The sequence below is a fragment of the Muntiacus reevesi genome, chromosome 10 (genome assembly GCF_963930625.1).
Source record: "Muntiacus reevesi chromosome 10, mMunRee1.1, whole genome shotgun sequence".
Lineage (NCBI taxonomy): Eukaryota > Metazoa > Chordata > Mammalia > Artiodactyla > Cervidae > Muntiacus > Muntiacus reevesi.
In genome coordinates, this window is record NC_089258.1 from 36425499 (window position 1) to 36447944 (window position 22446).

The 22446-nt window shown below is 44.2% G+C and overlaps 1 protein-coding gene across 1 annotated transcript in view; it reads right to left on the reverse strand.

The window, feature by feature from the left end:
* Positions 1–22446, reverse strand: part of ASTN2 (astrotactin 2) — a 984610-nt gene that overhangs the window by 195321 nt on the left and 766843 nt on the right. The gene's annotated exons all lie outside the window — the stretch shown is intronic.

Here is a 22446-nt window from a genome sequence, read left to right on the forward strand (position 1 = left end):
CACATGACCGCAGTCCTGTTAACCATTCATCACTCAAACTACTATTGTTATCTCATATTTTAGGACACAGATGCCCCAACCCTCAGAGCACCTTGCCATAATTTAACTGTGAAAGAATGTGTAACGTGGTGCTGGGAGCAAGAATTCCCTGGATTAAACAAACATTCCTAGCCATCTGGTTAAAGATCTAACTAACAACAGAACAAGCTATTGATCTTTGTTGATCAGTTTTGTCACATAATTTTTTTTTCAATCTATTGGTTCAAAAAACAGGGTTAAAAGCCCACAGACCAAGCTGAAAACTTCATTCCAGTATCAGTATAGAATCCATGCTGAATTTAAGGGCTTATTTTGCAAAAGAAAGACACTTGGGTATCATCTGGTCCAAACCCATTGCTTAACACTGAGGAACCTGAGACCTAAATGGAAAAAGGGATTTACCACTAAGTCCCATGCACATTTATTTATGGAGATCCTTTTTGTAAGGATTGTGTCATGCCTAAGTTATGATCTGGAAGAGAGTTACAACAGGGAAGACCATCAGCCATTCCATTAATTATTCCTCTGTAGACACTACAATTGCAAAAGCTAATCGCTTCTGATCCAACCTCGCTCTGTGGCTAAAGTCATCTTTTCAAAAGGCAAACTATATTCTTCTGCTTAAAACTCTTTTTAGGAGAGTGTTCACTGTTCTGAGGATGAGGACCAAAATCCGTAACCATGGCACATAGGTAATGAGGGACCTAGACCACACTGCGTGCCTCTCGGGTCTCATCTGTCATCCTCTTCCTTCTGGTTCCCCTACTTTCAGTTACAGTGGCCATTACGCTCCTCGCCTACACCCTGTCCTTTCTCTGTGTCTTGGTGCGTGCTCTTCTCTCTGTACAGAACGCTTTCTCCATCCCAGCCTCTGCCCCTGCCCTCTCTTAGCGCAAACTCCCACTCACCCTTCAGATCTTAGTTCAGGGGCCAGTTTCTCAGAAACACCTAGCCTGAACTCCATGCCCATGCCTCTAATCTCTATGAGAGCTTCATACTAAACTTCCTCACAAGCATCCCGTTCTATGCATCACCTGTAGCATCTTCAGACGAGAAGCTCCATGAGGGCAGGGTCACTGGCGGTCCTTCTGACAACCATATCCACTTCACACACCCCCTGGAGCACATTAGGCTTTACAGTAATATTTTCAACAATGTATTTGAATACGTGTATATGTATATGCCCTGATCACTGTGCTAGCTCATCGAAGCCCTGATGAGTCCAAGAGCCAGGATTTGTGAATTTCGGGATTGACAGTTAATTGATGGCTTGCAGTCAAGGGGCAAGTTCTTCTCAAAGCAAAATTCGCTCTCTCAATTGAAAGGTTAATAGATGAATAGCTGATCAATTTGCCAGTTGTTCTGACCTCCTCTGGGTTCTCACATAGACCCTTGCCATTGAGGGGATGGGAGAGTTCAGTTAAAACAGGCTGCCTTTAACAGGCCAAGGATAAAGAGCATTTTTGAAGAGACTTATCCTCTGTTCACATTTCCCATCCCTCTGAACAATGCTTCCAAAATAGGATCATGTCTGGTTTCAAGCCCAATTCAGTTCCAATGACACTACAGCCCATTCATTTGAGAACCTGCCAGCTGAACTCTCTTTTTTCTCCTCCCAAATTCCTGCTGGGTATTATTTTGTTGCCACCAGAAAAAAATTAAAAAAAGGCTCGGTTGAAGTGACAACTCCTTGTTGGGAGGGCAGCCAGGGCTTTTCGGCAGGAGGTGATGGCACCGCTTGCCCTCATCCAGAAAACAAAACAAAGACCTCAGACTGAGGGCTTCTGGGAGAGCCAAAGCCGCTTGAATGTTTGTTCAATATTCGGCAACAGTGCAGGGCGCTGCCTCCGAGTCAGACAGGCTTGCTTTGGCAATAGGCTTGCACTTGAAGCATTTAAAGACTCCACAGGGACCAGAGGGGCTCAAATTAGAAACGTTAAGGGTGGGGGAGAGAGGGGGAGACTTTTATATCATAAAGAATGGCCTTTATTACAGCTATGGCCTCCCAGGAATTGCTGAAATGGGATCATTTCTTAGGCGGAGTTACTGTCTCCTGTTGGAGGAGAGCAACTGCTGCGAAGCTTGACTCAAGGACCCACAGAAATCTCCTTCAGGAAGGGGAAGTAGCCGGCTGAAACGGCATCAGCAGAGCAGCAAGGGCCACGCTTCTGCGCCGTGCAACCTGAACTGCCCAGCCTGGCGGTCAACATCCAACGTCACCAGTGTGACCTTTACAGATAACAGCATCGACCTGAAAGGCTGCTTGGAGGGATCAAACGAGGGGCCTGGCAGAAGTTGAGCGCTCAGTCAGTACTAGTTATTATCAGTGTTGTTGCTGCGATTGTTTTGATTATCACTGTGCTGTTGTTGTAACAAGATGTTAAAACTGAAATTTCTACACCCAGACAGAATGGAAGTGAAATCCCCAAGCCAGGCCCCTATAGGCAGAAGTTACAAAGGAGATGAATCCTCACTGGTTTCATAACTCTAGAAACCTCAGCCAGAACAAGGAACTAAAACGAGGTCAGAGAGGAGACAGAAAGGATTTAGGGGAGATTTGCTTTGGAGACAGCTATTACCTAATGTTTAGAGTCCCCAGCACCCCAGGTGGGTCATGTGGAGCACGCTACCTCCTAATCCTAAAGTTTGGGCTAAGGGGCCTCAAAAGAGTGCCTCTTAGAAAAACAGCGACACGTCTCAGCAGCCACAGCCTTATGCAAGTCTCAGGACTAGGGTCCTACCCCAGCTGCAAAAGCTCCAGCGGCCTGTGGCAGCAGAACAGAAGGGGCTGCAGAAGGGTGAGACCCAAATCACAGAAGTGGCCAGTGGGAAAAATGCCAGAGTATTTCCCCTGGACCACATGTGGGTCACATAAGAGAATGAGCTGCCCTGGATCTGTTTTGAGTCTTACTCAGGAGGAATGGTAACAGAAATGGGTCCCCACAGTGAGCGTCTCCAGAAGGTGGGAAGACAGAGAAACAGATGGTGGAGGGGGGGATGAGCAGCAGCCAACCAAAGAGATGCTGCAGCATCCTGGGCCTTAGGAGAAGCCCCTGGCCACAGGGACCAGTGAAAAGCGTCCCAAGGGAGAGGGTTGGTTTTAAAAATCAGCATCGGCATCCGAGAACACAGAGCCAGATACACGGGAAGCAGGACACGTGTGTTGCTCAGTCATTCAGTTGTGTCCAACTCTCTGCAACCCTATGGACTGTAGCCCGCCAGTCTCCCCTGCCCAGCAGATTTTTCAGGCAAGAATACTGGAAAGGGTTGCCATTTCCTGCTCCAGGGGATCTTCCCAACGCAGGGATCAAACCTGCGTCTCCTGCATTGGCAGGTGGATTCTTGACCACTTGGGCCAGCTGGGAAGCCCACCAGGGCAAGTATGACCTTCCTAATCCTAACATTCCTCCCTCTTGCTCTGACGATGAAGGAAGGGGAAGAGGAGGAACAATCAAGAGAAAGAGCACCAAGGCTAACCGTGCACTGCCTGCTAATGCTCTCACTGAGAAGGGAGAGGAGATTTGACTTGTTGGATTTGGAGATCTGATTAAAAACTTAGACTAGACATCCTAATTCCTGATGTGAAACTGTGATATCAACTTAAAATGCCTATAGCACAGTCTGTTCCATAAAAATGATAGATTAGGTGTGGCTTGCTAAGATTTTCAGCTAGAGGCAGAGGAAGATTATCTAGTGAATATGATAAAAGGAATATGGGAACCAACTCACATACTTTTGAACATACATATATTCATGAACTCTATTTGATCATTCTCAATTTGTACTATCAACTGAACTATCACATCATCATCATTATAGTGCTTGAAAGTGAAAATCACTCAGTTGTGTCTGACTGTTTGAGACCCCGTGGACTCTAGCCGACCAGGCTCCTCTGTCCATGGAATTCTCCAGGCAAGAATACTGGAGTGGGTAGTCATTCCCTTATCCATCGGATCTTCCCGACCCAGGGACTGAACCCAGGTCTCCCACATTGCAAACAAATTCTTTATCATCTGAGCCACCAGGGAAGTCCGATCAAACTGCTTATCACATTTTAAATGCTAGTTAATGTTAAATTAATAGCAGTCTCCCTGACTAAACTGTGAGCTCTGTAAGACCAAGAAATAGAACCAGTTTCAGTGACAATTTGCATCACCAGTGCAGAGTTCAAAGTCTGATGTCCTGTAGATGGTTTGCAGGTAAATATCTAAATCAAGAGTTGAAAATGTAAACTGATCCTTTTCTTCCTTTAACCCCCTCTATTCCTATAACCCTTATCAGACTTCAAATCCACTATCTCAATCTTATCACCATAGCCCTAAAAGTAGATAGTCTTCAATTCAGTTCAGTTGCTCAGTCGTGTCCGGCTCTTTGCGACCCCATGAATCGCAGCACACCAGGTCTCCCTGTCCATCACCAACTCCCAGAGTTTACTCAAACTCATGTCCATCGAGTCGGTGATGCCATCCAACCATCTCATCCTCTGTCGTCCCCTTCTCCTCCTGCCCTCAATCCCTCCCAGCATCAGGGTCTTTTCCAATGAGTCAGCTCTTTGCATGAGGTGGCCAAAGTATTGGAGCTTCAGCTTCAGCATCAGTCCTTCCAATGGACACCCAGGACTGATCTCCTTTAGGATGGACTGGTTGGATCTCCTTGCAGTCCAAGGGACTCTCAAGAGTCTTCTCCATCACCACAGTTCAAAAGCATCAACTCTTCGGTGCTCAGCTTTCTTCACAGTCCAACTCTCACATCCATACATGACCACTGGAAAAATCATAGCCTTGACTAGACAGACCTTTGTTGGCAAAGTAATGTCTCTGCTTTTTAATATGCTATCCAGGTTGGTTATAACTTTCCTTCCAAGGAGTAAGTGCCTTTTAATTTCATGGCTGCAATCACGATTTGCAGTGATTTTGGAGCCCCCCAAAATAAAGTCAGCCACTGTTTCCACTGTTTTCCTATCTATTTCCCATGAAGTGATGGGACCAGATGCCATGATCTTAGTTTTCTGAATGTTGAGCTTTAAACCAACTTTTTTCACCCTCCTCTTTCACTTTCATCAAGAGGCTCTTTAGTTCCTCTTCACTTTCTGCCATAACCTTACCTTATTAATGTACAGAAGACAACTTACAGAGGTAATTTGCCCAAGACCACATAGCTTATAACTAGTCTAGCTTTTTGTACCTGGTTCTACTGCTACATTCACTGTATTTTTACAAACACTTGGGCCTTCCCAGTTCCTGCCACCACCAGACAATAACCCTAGGCTCCCATCCCTTTCCATGGGCTAGGGGATCTCATGGATATAAGCGGCATTTTAAAAGTCAGCTGGTCAGAAATTCCATCTAATGTTTCATTCACCACCAAATAATTCTAACTGCTTTTTGAACACAGAACCCATTACCTTTTTAGGCCTCCAGTTTCATTATGGGAGAGCTCTGTTGAATCGAGACCAGCTTCCCATCTAAAAACTGCAAGTTTTGGACAGCCTGTCCACAGTGCTCAAGGCTGCCCCCTACTTGGGGGTCACGATAAAATGAGCCACCTAACTACAGGTAAAGAACTCCCACACTCGGGAACTGGGGGGGGGGGGGGGGGTATTCTTGAGTGGTTTCTGATGAAGGTGTGTATGTCTGAACGTGGTATGTCTGTGTTTTGTGTGCCTGTTTGAGGGATGGGGAAAGAGGCAACAGTGGAGACTCTAGAGAGAGGATGGGTCTACAAAACTGCCAAACCCTAAGACAACTGATGTTCTAATTTGCAGCCTGTTCCCTAAACGCACAATATGCTCAACTGCAGAAGGGCAGCGATAGCACAGTGACTCGCTTGGGTTTCAATTCCAGCTCTTCCATTTCCAGCTGGATCACCTTGGACAAGTCACTTAGCCTCCCCGAGGCTTCACGTTCTCATCTGTAAAAAGTCATCAATGCTAGTACAGAAATCTTGGGTGGTTTAGAGGATAAATGAGAAATAGAACCCAAAGAAGAAATTATAAATTCCAGGGTGTCAGGAACATCCTCAGAGGTCATTTACTCCTGCGCTTGGCCTTCAGCTCAGTATTATTCATTCCTGTGCGTGTCTGAATCTGCGAAGCTTCCCTTGTAACCTGCTGGCACTTTAACCACACTGTCAGAAATCCCCTTAAACTGTGTACTTCCTACCTGGTGGAAGGAACGTAGTAGACAAAGGTAGGATTGAAAGCTTAAGTCCCAAGCTATTAAGTCAGATTCTGAATTCTGGGCAAGTCACCTCGTCTCTCTAACCTTCGTTTTTCTCATTTGTATAATGAGGATACTAATTCCTCATGGAACTGTTCTGAGCATCAGAGGAGAGATACAGCATCTGTAATCTCATATAGTCCTTGCCGTCATCCTACCAAATAGAAATTGTTGCCCCCTTTTACGGAGAGGGGAATTGGGGCTCAGGGTGCCAGGGCGTAACCTCCAAGACGATACTTGTTTCAAAGGACAGCAGGTAAATCTCTGCAGAAAGTCATATTCTCTGTGGGGCAGGGAGAGGGACCCCTGGACAATGCCCAGGAGCCCAGCAGTGGCTGATACCTTTTGTCTGCAAATTACATTTTGATATTTTTAAGAAGCACAAAAATAGCCATATGGTTCTGCTGTATTATTTGCCCTAAAGTAAGTAAAAGGCAGAGTGAAGAATCCCAGTGCATCTCAGTGGGTCCAAAAATGGTTCTCCCCACAGACTAAGGCATGCTCAGCTCCCGCCTGCCCCCGACTTCTATCTCCGCAGCTCTTCAGGGAGCAGTCAGCCTTGAAGTGGAATCATGGACTCCAGCCTCTTGAGACAAGGTGGGCTGTGGCCAGTCAGGGACGGGAAGGTAAACAAAAGTCCATGTGCGGTCTTCTGCTGCCCTCTAGTGCCTGCTTAAGATGACAGCTCTTGGGAAAAAATCTTTTCATTCTTTCACGCCAAAGTGAGATTACTGTGGGCAGAGCAACTTGCTAGGTTCTGAGGGCAAGGAGGAGGATGGTGAAGATGCAGCCTACTGTAAGCCTGCAAGGGTTCTGAACAAGCATTTACTCAGAAGGCCTATCAATGCCAGGTCTGGAGCTAGGCATGGGGAGGAGGGGTGGCGTTATGAACCACGATTTGTTTCAAAATCCCAGTGGTACTTAAGGGTAGAGATTTGAGCGTGTCAGCTAGGAAGGAAAAGCTAGGAGAGAAGGAAAGGGGAGAGACAGAGATGAGGCAGAGGGAGAAGAGATAAAGGATGGAGCAGGATCTTGAAGGAAATACGAAGGAGTGAACTCCCAGGTAGCAATGGAAAGGATGTGGTCTGAACGACAGTCAGATCTGGGGCTGAATTTCAGTTTGATCAAAACTATGCATTTTATCAAAACTATGCCTTTGGATAGCATCACCGACTCGATGGACATGAGGTTTGAGCAAGGTCCGGGACTTGGTGATGGACAGGAAGGCCTGGCATTGCTACAGTCCATGGGGGCACAAAGACCTGAACAGGAATGAGCAACTGAACTGATGCATTTGACCAGAGCTTCTGTGTGAGCTGTGTACGGCATGACAACGTCATGGCAAGGTGGTGAGAGGGGGCTGACCCCCGTCTCTGCCCCGCTGGCCACCCCTGTGTCCACGGCACTGACCCAAGCAGAGGACAGGGCATGTGTGCTAAGTCGCCTCAGTCATGTCCAACCCTGTGCACCCCTGTGGACGGTAGCCCGCCAGGCGCCTCTGTCTATGGGGTTCTCCAGGCAAGAACACGAGAGTGGATTGTCATGCCCTTGTTCAGGGTATCTTCCTGACCCAGGGATTGAACCTCGGTCTCTTAGATCTCCTGCATCGGCAGGCGGGTTCTTTACCACTAGTACCAGCTGGGAAGCAGAGGAGCACCATTTCCTAATTCAAGTAAAAGGGGATTAAGGGCAAGCTAAAGCCTGGGTGTGACTTCCAGTCTCAGAACTTCTGCTGCTTGCTTCACGCATAAAATAAGGCTATTATCACCAACATTAAAAGTTACCGTGAAGAATTTAATATAACGTCTGCCTGTGCCTTTCCAGAGATTTCAATTCTTACTATAACGACCTGGTTTTATTTTTAAGATGTGGTGGGATAAGTGCTTGAAAAAAGGGAGAGGGTAGAAAGGAAATTCGCATTTCCTGAGCTTCTATTCTTTGCCAAACACAAGAAACTATAAATCTCATTGAATCATCACAACAGTGCTTTGGATGAGGAATATTACCATTTTTATAACCATATTTTACAACCCAGGAAACAAGAGGTTCTGAGAGGTGACAGACTGCAGCCAAAGGCCATTAGATTCAGTCTATGACTTCAAAGCCTCTTTCTGATGAAACACAGAAGCATCAGTAACAGGAAGGCTGCTTTCTTCTCCCTGGGCTCCCATTCCTTCTCTTTCTTAAAAACTCTGCTCAAAACTGATCCCCCTTGAGGGAGGATCCCAACATTAGTTGCTTCCCAATTCCTTCCTCCTCCTCCTAGTCACTTCTTAGGGATCACAAAGGGAATGCCCAGAAGGAATTATTCCTAGACAGGGTTTAGGGAATGAGAGGCCTTTGAGATGCTAATGGCCTGCCTGAAATGAAGACTCCCAGATCCTGCTGCTCAGGCATGACCTTGAGGCAGCAGTGGGTTCAATCCCTGGGTCACCTGGGGCTGCTGAGATTACCAGGTCAGGGAGGGTGTGAACCTGGACTGGCCTGGATGGAGTCTTTGGTGCCATCAGAAAGCAAACTGCCACCCTCTGACCACTTCTCTAGGGGGCTCCAGCTATCTGTCACACACCCGTCTTCACGTTCGCTGAAATCTTCGCAATACTGTTTAAAAGGTCACCTGTAAACAAGTCGATAGGCAATGCTTTTGGAGAGTATGTTCAAGGTGAGTTACTGCTCCCCGCTAGCTTCCCTCTTCCCCGGAGCAGTGCTTCTAGGGACAGGAAAAGGAACTCATGGGCCTCCCCATCAAGAAATAAAATTAAACACAAAACAGAAAGAAAAATAAAGGACTGAGGCCCATTTGGGATTCTGTCTGACCGCTGAGGAAATCAGTAAAATTAATATTAATTATTGCTATGATTTTACATGCACGTATTCTAGTCCAGGTGTAGGGCTATTTGCCTTGCATACACTGTCTAGGTTGTTCTGTATAAATCATGGTTTCACTGCATTTTCAGGTTAAGGAAATGGAAGCTCAGAGAGGTGGGACTGGGAAGAATTAGGCTTCCAGTTTGACCTATCTCACTTCTGAACACGCTCCCACGGTCTTACACTGTGTCCACTCTGCTGTTTTGCTGGAGATTCAGGTTGTGAATTCGGGAAACCGAATGTGTGCAATTTCTGTTGCTTCTGTTGATTATGTCATTGTGATAAGCAATGTGGCTCTTAAAGAATAATTTACGGATATCAAATAGGGAATTGGTTAAAAACACTACGGTGCATCCACACGGTGGACACTGTTCTTAAGCAGGAATTGGGGGCAATCTTTACATGTGATAGAGTAATCAGAATGCTGCAGCTCTAAGTCGCTTCAGTCGTGTCCAACTCTGTGCGACCCCACAGACAGCAGCCCACCAGGTTCCAACGTCCCTGGGATTCTCCAGGCAAGAACACTGGAGTGGGTCGCCATTGCTTTCTCCAATGAGTGAAAGTGAAAAGTGAAAGTGAAGTCTCTCAGTCGTGTCCGACTCTTCGCGACCCCATGGACTGCAGCCTACCTGCGTCCATGGGATTCTCCAGGCAAGAACACTGGAGTGGGGTGCCATTGCCTTCTCCATATACATACACTGGTGTGTTATATATACACTAATGATTTTTCTCTTTAAAACAAAAACAAATATTTCATATCTCTGTCTGCTGAAAAGGCTTGAAAGTAATGGCAACCTAACAACAATAAATACCCTTAATACCCAGATTCTTGTTTTTAAATATCACTTTTCACTAAAAGGAACACAAGATTCTTGGAAACATCCCTTATTCTATGTCTGGGATAGGTATGGTACAAGCTGAGCCTAGGATATCTTGCTGTGCCAAAAAGCCATGCTTCTGCCAAACACCAATGTGGTCATTTCAAAATAGAGGGAGACCAGTTCAGAGGGGCTCACACGGGCCAAACGCTGAACAAAGTGAACAATGACTACGACTGATTAAAACAGATCAGATAAATGCATTTCCTGTAATTCATCGCGTTCCTCAAACAAAAGCCACAGCCAAAACCCAAGCTGGGAAAACAAACAGAAGTTCTCTGTTCACCACTGGCGTTAGCTCAGAGATCAGCTCATTACTCTGAAAACTGGTAAAAGAATCAAGTAGTAGTCAAGATTTTATCACCCGAACTGGATTTCAAGGTAACCACAACTTACTTTACGGAAGTATTGCAGTTAATACAAATGGGAAAATGGCAGAGTTAGAAAGCTACCACTTGGCAATCCCTAATAAAATAATACATCTAGGCAGCTATCACTGAACGCTAAAAACCATTAGGAGAAAGGCCGATGGGAAATATTCTAATGGATGGGTCAGAATCACAGCACCTGGACCTCAAGCCGATCAACCTTAACTTTACTAAAAGCAAAAACCAGACATTAACATGATACGATGCCATAGGAAGTACATGGCACAGTCTGTAAACTTCAGCTGGTGATTAGGCCCCTGGATAGAATTCAATGGTCTATAAATTCATATGCAGAAAAAATGTACATCCTGGAACTTCCATGGCAATCTAATGGCCAAGACTCTGCACTTCCACTACAGAGGGCGTGGTTTTGATCTTTGGTTTGGGAACTAAGATCCCACATGCCCAGTAGAGCGGCCAAAAAATCTTTATTTTCAGTCTCCTCAAAATCCAATTTAGAATTTTAAATTATGAATGCAAGCAACTACAGTATAGTAGCACTTCCTAAGACTGATGCAACCAAACTCACATATTTTTTTCATCACAATAGAGTTGTTACAAATATCTCTAAACATTTACATTAAACACTATTTAGAAATCATGATAGTTGCTAGACTCTCCACTAGATCTTGTCCTATATAAAGGAGTACATGCTTTGCTACTTTGCAAATTTGGTGAAATGAAACACAATGGTCTACAAAAGAAAGAAAGAAACCATAAAGATATAATTATACTTCATTTTATGCATTTGAGACCATTACTCTGAGAAGGCAGTCTAGGGTTTTCATTATTCTACAAAAGTCCAAGAGACACAAAAATTAGTGATGAATCTTGGGAAGAGAATAACAAGTTTAAAAACTCCATGGATAAATCATCAGCTAAATCTGAGAAGTAGAAAATTATTTTTTAAATTTAGAAAACATAAAAAGCAAAAGAAAACATGAGTCAATGTCGTCAAGAAATAATAGCATGGGCAGAATTATAGATAACTACTACAGATTAAAGGAGACCTAGTACAGTATGGGGGCATTTTGATCCTTATTTAAACATATCTCATTCAGTTCAGTCGCTCAGTCATGTCCGACTCTTTGCGACCCATGAACCGCAGCACGCCAGGCCTCCCTGTCCATCACCAACTCCCAGAGTCCACCCAAACCCATGTCCATCGAGTCAGTGATGCCATCCAACCATCTCATCCTCTGTCGTCCCCTTCTCCTCCTGCCCTCAATCTTTCCCAGCATCAGGATCTTTTCAAATGAGTCTGCTCTTCGAATTTTACTATACAAAGATATTTTGAAGTAATTAGGGGAATTTGAACATGAACTGCTAGATGTGATAATGATGTTGAGATGATGTTAAAGCATAATGATCTGTTAGAGATGGATACTGTATTTACAGGAGGAATGATAGGATATCTGGGGTTTGCTTTAAAAGACTCCAGATGCAAAAAAGCAAAATGAAGGTGAGAGAAATGGCTGAAGCAACACTGGCAAAATATTGACAACAATATTTGCAGGGTGCTGGGCACAAAATGATTCACTATCCCATTTTCTCTCCTGGTGTGTGTTCTTTTCTCAATAAAACACTGAAAAAAAGTGGGCTTCCAGAAGTATTACACAACATCAGTAAAGGCAAATTATTGCTGGGAAGTAGCACCTATATTATGTACTCACTTGATGCTTTATTCTAAACATACTTTCATCACCTGTAATATTTTTTACAAATGCCATAATAACCTATAATGGAAAATAACCTGAAAAAATATACATACTACACACCTTGCTGTATACCAGAAGCTAACACAAGATTGTAAATCAACTAATTTAAAAAAATACTAACGTTTCCCTACTTTTAGAAAAAGGGTCTTTCTAGATGGCATCCATGGTAAAGAGTCTACCTATCAGTGCAAGGGTTTGAGCGCTGGGTTGGCAGATCCCCTGGAGCAGGAAATGGCAACCTGCTGTAGTATTCTTGCCTGGGAAATCCCATGGACAGAGGAGCATGGCAGGCTATAGTCCATGGAATCACAAAGAGCTGGACACAACTGCACACATGTTTTCTAGAAAAGGGCTTCCCTGATGGCTCAGTGGTCAAGAATCCACCTGCCAATGCAAGAGAAGCAAGAGACCTGGGTTCAATCTCTGGGTTGGGAACACCCCCTAGAGAAGGAACTGACAACCCACTCCATTATTCTTGCCTGGGAAATCCCATGGACAGAGGGCCTTCAGTTCAGTCGCTCAGTCCTGTCCAACTCTTTGTGACCCCCATGGACTGCAGCAAGCCAGGCTTCCCCGTCCATTACCAACACCTGGAGCCTGCTCAAAATTATGTCCGCTGAGTCTGTGATGACATCCAACCATCTCATCCTCTGGAGTCCCCTTCTCCTCCTGCCTTCAATCTTGCCTAGCATCAGGGTCTTTTCCAGTGAGTCAGTTCTTTACATCAGGAGGCCAAAGTATTGGAGTTTCAGCATCAGTCCTTCCAATGAATATTCAGGACTGATTTCCTTTAGGACTCAATGGTTGGATCTCCTTGCAGTCCAAGGGACTCTCAAGAGTCTTCTCCAAAACTACAGGTCAAAAGCATCAATTCTTTGGCATTCAGCTTTCTTTATGGTCGAACCCTCAAATCTACACACGACTACCGGAAAAACCATAGCTTTGACTAGATGGACTTTTGTTGACAAACTAATGTCTGCTTTTTAATATGTTGTCTAGGTTGGTAATAGCTCCTCTCCCAAGAAGCAAGTGTCTTTTAATTTCATGACTGCAGTCACCATCTGCAATGATTTTGGAGATCAACAAAACAAAGTCTGTCACTGTTTCCCCATCTACTTGCCATTAAATGATGGGACTGGATTCCATGATCTTTGTTTTTTGAATGTTGAGTTTTAAGCCAGTTTTTTGACTCTCCTCTTTCACTTTCATCAGGAGGCTTTTTAGTTCTTCTTCACTTTCTGCCATAAGGGTGGTGTCATTTGCATATCTGAGGTTTTTGACATTTCTCCCAGCAAACTTGATTCCAGCTTGGGCTTCATCCAGCCCAGCATTTCACATGATTTACTCTGCATATAAGTTAAATAAGCAGAGTGGCAATATACAGCCGACCTATACCCTCCCCAATTCAGAACCAGTCCATTGTTCCATGTCCGGTTCTAAATGTTGCTTCTTGACCTCAATACAGATTTCTCAGGAGGCAGGTAAGGTGGTCTGGCATTCCTATCTCTTGAAGAATTTTCAACAGTTTGTTGTGATCCACAAAGTCAAAGGCTCTGGCATAGTCAATAAAGCAGAAATAGATGTTTTTCTGGAGCTCTCTTGCTTTCTCGATGATCCAACGGATGTTGGCAATTTGATCTCTGGTTTCTCTGCCTTTTCTAAATCCAGCTTGAATATCTGGAGGTTCTCGGTTCACATACTGTTGAAGTCTTGCTTAGAGAATTTTGAGCATTACTTTACTAGCGTGTGAGATGAGTGCAATTGTGTGGTAGTTTGAGCATTCTTGGGCATTGCCCTTCTTTGGGATTAGAGTGAAAATTGACCTTTTCCAGTCCTGTGGCCACTGCTTAGTTTTCCAAATTTGCTGGCATATTGAGTGCAGAACTTTAACAGCATCATCTTTTAGGACTTGAAGTAGTTCAACTGGAATTCCATCACATCCACTAGCTTTGCTCATAGTGATGCTTCCTAAGGCCCACTTGACTTTGCATTCCAGGATGTTTGGCTCTAGGTGAATAATCACACCATTGTGATTATCTGGGTCATGAAGATCTTTTTTGTATAGTTCTTCTGTGTATTCTTACCACCTCTTCTTAATATTTTCTGCTTCTGCTAGGTCCATACCATTTCTGTCTTTCATTGTGCCCATCTCTGCATGAAATGTTCCCTTGGTATCTCTAATTTTCTTGAAGAGAGCTCTAGTCTTTCCCTCTCTATTGTTTTCCTCTATTTCTTTGCACTGATTACTGAGGAAGGCTTTCTTATCTTTCCTTGCTATTCTTTGGAACTCTGCATTCAAATGTGAATATCTTTCCTCTTCTCCTTTGCCTTTCGCTTCTCCTCTTTTCCCAGCTATTTGTAAGGCCTCCTCAGACAACCATTTCGCCTTTTTGTGTTTCTTTTTCTTGAGGATGGTTTTGATCACCACCTCCTATAGAATGTCACAACCTTCATCCAGAGTTCTTCAGGCACTCTATCAGATCTAATCACTTCAATCTGTCACTTCCACTGTATAATCATAAGGGATTTGATTTAGGTCATACCTGAATTGTCTAGTGGTTCTCCCTACTTCCTTCAATTTAGGTCTGAACTTTGCAGCAACAAGCAATTGGCCAACCAGGGGTATAGAATTGGTATAGAATTCAAAGACTCAAGAGACAGTTTTCTGTAACATGTTAACCTGGGGTATCTCCTAATGCACATTAATGAAGTCTCCTTTATGTACAGCTGTGAAGGTCCCCTGGAGGAGGAAATGGCAACCCACTCCAGTATTTTTGCCTAGAGAATCCCATGGACAGAGGAGCCTGGAGGGCTACAGTCCACGGGGTCGCAAAAAGTCAGACACGACTGAGAGACTAATACTTTACTATACTTTGCAATAAGGAGTTCATGACCTGAGGCACAGTCGGCTTCTGGTCTTGTTTTTGCTGACTGTATAGAGCTTCTCCATCTTTGGCTGCAAAGAATATAGCCAATCTGATTTAGGTTTTGACCATCTGGTGATGTCCATGTGTAGAGTCTTCTCTTGTGTTGTTGGAAGAGGGTGTTTCCTGTGACCAACATGTTCACTTGGCAAATCTGTTATCCTTTGCCCTGCTTCATTTTATACTCCAAGACCAAATTTGTTACTCCAGGTATCTCTTGACTTACTTTTGCATTCCAGTCCCCTATGAAGAAAAATACATTTTTCTTTGATGTTAGTTCTAGAAGATCTTGTAGGTCACCATAGAACCGTTCAACTTCAGCTTCTTTGGCATTAGTGGTTGGGGCATAGACTTGGATTATTATGAAATCAAATGGTTTGCCTTGAAAATGAACAGAGATCATTCTGTCATTTTTGAGATTGCACCCAAGAACTGCATTTTGGACTATTCTGTTGATTGTGATGGCTACTCCATTTCATTTAAGGGATTCCTGCCCACAGTAGTAGCCATAACAGTCATCAGAATTAAATTCACCTATTCTGGTTCACTTTAGTTCACTGATTCCTAAAATGTCGATGTTCACTCTTGCTATATCCTGCTTGACCACTTCCAATTTCCAAAGAGTAAATTTAACCCGGGAAGTGAGGGAATGCAGAAAGAAAGGAAAACAGTCAGGCAAGACAAAATAATAGTTTAGCCATTAAACAAAGTCAAGGAGTTCCTCCTCAAGGTCTATAGATAATATTCTGAGCTATATCCTTAGAGCTGTTTTGCAGATACTGAAACCTGCCCCCAGGTGGAAAAAGTTAACTCCATGCTGCCCACAAGCACATAGTCCCCAGATGGGCTGAATGGAGACAGCCAATGATATTGACTCCGGATTACCTTATCAATTAGAAGAATGCCTACAAAGCTGATCACACACCCTACAATCCCCTCCTTCACCTTGTCTTTAAGAACCTCTCCCTGAAACTCACTGGGGTTTTCAAGACTTCTGAGCACTAAATACCTCGACCCCTTGCTCTGTGCCTTGCAATAAACACGGCTCTCTGCTTCATCACAACGCTGTGTCTGCAGATGGGCTTAACCGCCCCTGGGCAAACAGACCCGGTGTGGTTCGGTAACACTTGACCCACACAAGTTCAGACCACTACAGACGCGGTCTGGTCCATGCACAGAAGTGCATATTATGCTAAAATAAAGATTCAAAGTCCTAAACCAGCTGTTTCCATATCAGTACAAGAAAATAAAACAAAGGAAAGCACAAAACCTCCCTGCGTAAGGACATTTACGCGGTCTTCTTTGTGATGGTTAAATGTTTAAAAACGGGTTTGTCAATTTGACGAGTTATTATGGAGTCAGTTTATATGATTTCAAACATTATTCCATATTCCAAAAAAAAATGTTGGCAACTCGGCATAGTCACAAGTATGTAAGAACAGATTAAAAAGGAACTTGGTAACTATTTACATTTACATAAGTATAACCAACATAAGGATTATATTAAGGTGATGGATGAAGTTGACCCTTTAAAAATTCTCTTTTAGGTTGTAAATTTAAATCAAATTCTAACATTTACTGAGCATCTACTAGACATCGAGTGTAGGCTAGGTTGAGAAACACACAAGGATAGAGGAGGCATACAGAGATTAGGGTCAGAGTTTCAGCAGAGAGTAGATAAGTGACAGACGGAAGGATAGAAATGTACGTAAGTAGAATAAGACTGAGAGAGGGAAAGAAGAAAGGAGAGAGGGAGTGGGAGAGGCGAGTCAGAGGGATGGAGGCTCTAAGACGACCCGTGATGATCTTACCTCCTGCTCCACACTGCCGGTTATAACCTCTTCCACTTGAGTAAAATCCACAACAGAAAACAGCAACATTGAGAGATGCCACTTCTGTGATCAGGTTACAAAAGACTATGACCTCTCTTTTGCTGGTTTTGATGAAACAAGCTGTTTTGGAGAGGCTCCTGGGGCAAGGAGGAGAAGGAAATGGCAACCCACTCCAGTATTCTTGCTGAGGATCCCATCGACAGAGGCGCCTGGTGGGCTGCTGTCCATAGGGTCGCACAGAGTCAGACACGACTGAAGCGACTTATCATGCATGCATGCATTGGAGAAGGAAATGGCAACCCGCTCCAATATTCTTGCCTGGAGAATCCCAGGGACAGAGGAGCCTGGTGGGCTGCCATCTATGGGGTCGCACAGAGTCAGACACGACTAAAGCGATTTAGCAGCAGCAGCTGGGGCAAGGAGCTGAGGGGAGCTTCCAGCCAAAAAGTCAGCAAGGAAATGAAGCCCTCAGTCCAACCACAAACAAGTGATTTTAGAGACTGATCCTTCCTAAAGCTTTCAGCTGAGACCCCAGCCATGGTCAATAACTTGACTGAAGCCTCGTGAGAGACCATGGAGCAGATCCAGTTCAGCTGTGCTCAGATTCCTCACTCACAGAACCTGTGAAATGAGAAATCTGTGCTGGGGGTAGTTTGTTATCCGGTGATAAGCATAAGTAACATAGATATGTAGATTAAATTTTCCATTATTTCATGAAAATTCTAGCAGTTATAAATCTCTAGACTCAGACAAATTGGTTAGGATGCATTAGAGTTTTAATTCCTTACATTTTCTACTTTATTTTCCATAAACAAAGCATTTATCTCTCGCCTCAGCATTCAGCTGCTAGCATGCAAAGGAAAAGAGAACATCTTGTCTTAATGCGTGTGTGTGTATAAGTCACTCAGTCGTGTTCGACTCTTTGTGACCCCATGGACTGTAGCCCGCCAGGCTCCTCTGTCCACGGGATTCTCCAGGCAAGAACACTGGAGTGGGTTGCCATGCCCTCCTCCAGGGGCTCTTTCCAACCCAGAGATTGAACCCACATCTCTTATGTCTCCTGCACTGGCAGGCACGTTCTTTACCACCAATGCCACCTACTACTATTATTCCCATTTTGCAGAGGTTGAAAATGAAGTACAGAAAGGCTAGGTAAGTTGTCCAAGGTTACCCAGTTTGTCAGTTGCAACAAATTCCCAAACATAACTTCAAATCATTTAATCTACTCCCCAAAATGACCTTTCAGGTGGTTGAAACTGGGGTTCCAACCCAGGTTTGTCTGACTCTGAAACCCTCCACTGCACAATGATGGACTTCATAAGCAAACCTAATAATAAAAATGTGATGCAACGAACATTACTGTATACTAGGCAGTATCCTAATATGAAAGTGCTTAACACCCATATCTTATTTCGATCCCAACAATGCTGTGAGTTAGCCATTGTTATCACTGCTTTAAAGAGAATAAAAGAGAGGTTAAACTACTGATTGTCTTATAAATGCAGAAAATAGTACTTAGCTGATATGCGGGTGTTATCAGTTAAATTGTACCCCCCCCCCAAAAAAAAGATATGCTGAAATCCTAACCTCCAGTATGTCAGTACATGACTATTTAAAAATAAGGTTGTTGCAAAGGAATTAGTTAAGATGAAGTCACCCTGGAGTTTTAATTGGGTAACGTGGAGATCACAATCCAATAGGACAGGTGTCCCTATAAGAAGACGCAGATGTGAATGAAAAATGTTGCCTGCTGCATCAACAGACAAAGGATAGTGTAGCCATCAGGTCAGCAGTTGCTGCTGACCACCTCCAACTACGCACCCTGAGGGGATTCAGGCCAGAGAAAAGTAGGCTACTGGCCCTAGACAGTTCAGGTGCAAATCCAAGGAATGATTTCAATGAACCCAGATTCTCATATCTTCCCATACATAAAAGAGCACTACGTTCACTAACTCGAAGCTCTGGTTTTCTTTAACTATAGTCTTTTAATGTTCCAACTGTCTGGATTTTGTTGCAAAGCTACTATCTATCCTGGTTCCTCCCTCACTTCTGTGAGCAGTCCTCAGAGCTGTCCGAGACACTGTCTTCTGAGCTTACGTCCTCAGATTGTCGGCCAAGTGAAATATAATTCTCAACTTTTAGGCTGTGCTTTTTTTTTTTTTAATCAACAGATTCACACAAAGAGAATGCCATGTAATGACAGAGCCACACAAGGGGAAATATGACCATATGAAGCTGGAGGCTGAGATTGGAGTTTTGTTACCATGAACCAAGGAACACCTGGGGTCACCAGAAGCTGGAAGAGAATTGTGAGGATCCTCCCTAGAGAGTTCAGAGAACGTCTTGCCCCGCTGCCACACTGATTTCAGACTTCTAGCCTCCAGAACAGTGAGAAAATACATTTCCCTGTTTCACCCCACCCAGTCTGTGACTCTCCGTTATAACAGCCCAAGGAAACTGATACAAGTGGTATGAATGTTAAATGAAAAAAAAAAAAAAAAAGTTATGCAAAATGCTGAATAAAGTACTCCACAAACAGTATTTTTAAAATGTCTCTGTATGTAGAAAACTAATAATGTGTCAAGGATATGCAAAGCCAGAAGATTAAAATAAGTGCATTTCCCCAGGGTGTTTACTTGGAGATTTTTGTGGGAAGCAAGGTAATTAATTTAACTTGTGAGTAATTTAAACATTTTTTTAAAGGCAAACAGGCTTTTTTTGTTTTATTTTGTTTTTTAAGAGAAAAGAAAGATTTTTGTTGTTTGTTTTTGGAACACATAATTGGATTACACCTCCAGACTGTCAGGAGTACCATTAGCTCCTCTCTATGATAGGGGAAAGGTCAGTATAAAAATACGATGAGTCCTGAATTGAGACTATGGGCTTATAACTGTGATTTTCATCAAATAGGGTGCTAACTCCCCACCTGGTCTAAGGAGGGGGTATAGGTGAGGTCTCAACTCTCCCATCGCCCCTGCCTGCAACACAGCAGCTGGTAGAAGAATGGCAGGCTTCTGTCCAGAGAGGCTCCTTCCCATTTTGGTGAAATCCGCAGTCTCCAACATGGCAGAAACCCAGGGCAGAGGGCAGTCCCTCATTTTCCCTGGCAATGCTGCTCAGAAAAGCTCATCTGAGTGTCTCTGCCTTAATAGGACCAAGCTCTGGGGTCATAATGACAAGCAACTGCCCCACTTTCCTTTGAATGACTGAGAAATGGAATGTGTGCTTAGTCGCTCAGTCCTGTCAGACTTTTTGAGACCCCATGGACTGACTTTTTGAGACCCCATGGACTGTAGCCTGCCAGGCTCCTCTGTCCATGGGATTCTCCAAGCAAGAATACTGGAGTGGGTTGCCATGCCCTCCTCCAGGGCATCTTCCCAACCCAGGGGTCAAACCCAGGTCTCCCGCATTGCAGGCAGATTCTTAGGGTCTGAGCCACGAGGGAAGCCTGAGAAATGGAATACTGCCTGCCATATCAGTAAACAAGGATGTCACAGTTATTGGTGATTGCAGCCCTCCAATATGAGTTGGTGAGCCCTGAGGGCACTCAAGAAGGAGAAGAATACCTGCCCTCTAAGATCCATCAGGCTGCAGTCACTCCCTACAGTAAGCCCCAAGGGAGCTCAGGATGTGAAACACAGGATACTGGCTCGATAGCTGAGATGCACGTGAAAGGGATGATTTCAGTGAGTTCAGACTCTTGCATCTTCCCAGGCATGCTGTTTTGTTTCGGTTTAGTCGCCTGGTCCTGTCTGACTCTCTGTGACCCCATGGACTCATGCAAGCCCACCAGGATCTTCTGTCCCTGGGATTCTCCAGGTAAGAATACTGGAGTGGGTTGCCATTTCCCTCTCCATCCCATGCATAGAAAAGCTCTAAATTCCTTAACTTGGGATATCTGGTTTTCTTTCATTACCAATAATCTTTTGATGTTCAGACTATCTGCCCTTTGCTGTAAAGCTTCTATATAACCTGGCTCTTCCTCTCCTCTCTTAGGGGAAGTTCATTCAGGATCTCTTGAGATACTGTCTCCTGGGCCTGAAGTCCTAAAAGTTCCCACGAAATAAAATATAGCTCTCAATTTTTAGGTTGTGAATATTTTTAAAGTTGACATTTCTAAATATCACGTCTCCTCTCTTTTGAGCCTTAAAAACAAAACTTAATAAAATAGAAAGATAGCCAGTGTGGGTAGTCTTTGGACAGAGGTTTGTAGCATGTCAAGGGTCTAACTGACCTGGGTTTATTCTCCAGCCCTGTTCCTTCCCAGAAGGTGACTGTAGACAAGTCATTTAATCTTGCTGAGCATCGGTTGCTTCTTTTGTAAGATAAAGCAACTGATGCCTACTTGAATCATTGTTGAGAAGATTAATTGTGACATAGGACAATATCTATGGACTGCCTGGTATATTGCTGCTGTTCAAAAAACAGTCCATTCTTCTTCCGATTGACCCCACTCAGTTATTTTGCAGCTAAAATAACTCTAGGTTAGATGGGATGTGATTTGCCTAAGGTCACATTTCTGAGTCTGACTCACTCAGCAACTTCTACGTGCTGGACACAGTGCTAACAGATATGACAACAAACACGCATTGTCCTTCAGGGAGATCACAGCCGACTGGTGACAATCGCAGGGAAGTGGGTAATTAAAGCCCAACCTGGTATATGCTTTGTGAGAAATTATCAGCTTGCAATTACTTGCTGAGCATGCTGTGAGCATACCGTTAATTAAATGCAAACCACTATATATTAATAACCTCAGTTAATCCTACAGCAAACCTCATTTTCACTTAGAAATAAAGAAATGGGCAGATAGATTAATCATGGTTAAGAGGCGGGGTTCTCAGAATCAGGTTGCAGTCTGGGCTTTATGCTTATGAATACGGGGCCCTGGTATTTTAATCACCTGGGCATCAGTTGCTTATCTCACAGGGTCACTGGGAAGATTATGCGAACAGTGCATGTGAAGGGTTTGAGGGCAGCACGACACTTAGGCTTGTTACTGCTTTTGGTTGTTGCTTTGTCATTGTGAAGGGTCGCCTTACCTACCCAGGATGTCAAATCCAAGCCCATCTCCTTCCAACCTCTCTCTGTTCCTAAGCTATACTGTACAGTCACCCACAGGAATCCGTGGTGGTGGCAGTAGTGGTCTACTTGCTAAGTCGTGTCTGACTCTTGCAACCCCATGGACTGTAGCCCACCAGGCTCCTCTGTCCCTGAGATTTCCCAGGTTAGAATACTCGAGTGGGTTGCCATTTCCTTCTCCAGGGGATCCTCCGCACCCAGGGATTGAACCTGTCTCTCCTGCATTGCAGGGGCAGTTTTTACCGCTGAGCTGCCAGGTATTGTAGCTGACCCCAAACTATCCAGGGGCTACAGGTCCTCGCCAGCCAACAGGCTAGACCATTTCTCACCCGTGAAGACTCTTCCCCTTTCTGGCTGCCCAAAAACTAGACTTGGGTTTAGGCTCCCGGCAAGCTTCCATCTGCAGGGACAGACTGCAGAGACTGTTCCTACCTCTACCTCCCCTGTCGGCGTCCCAGC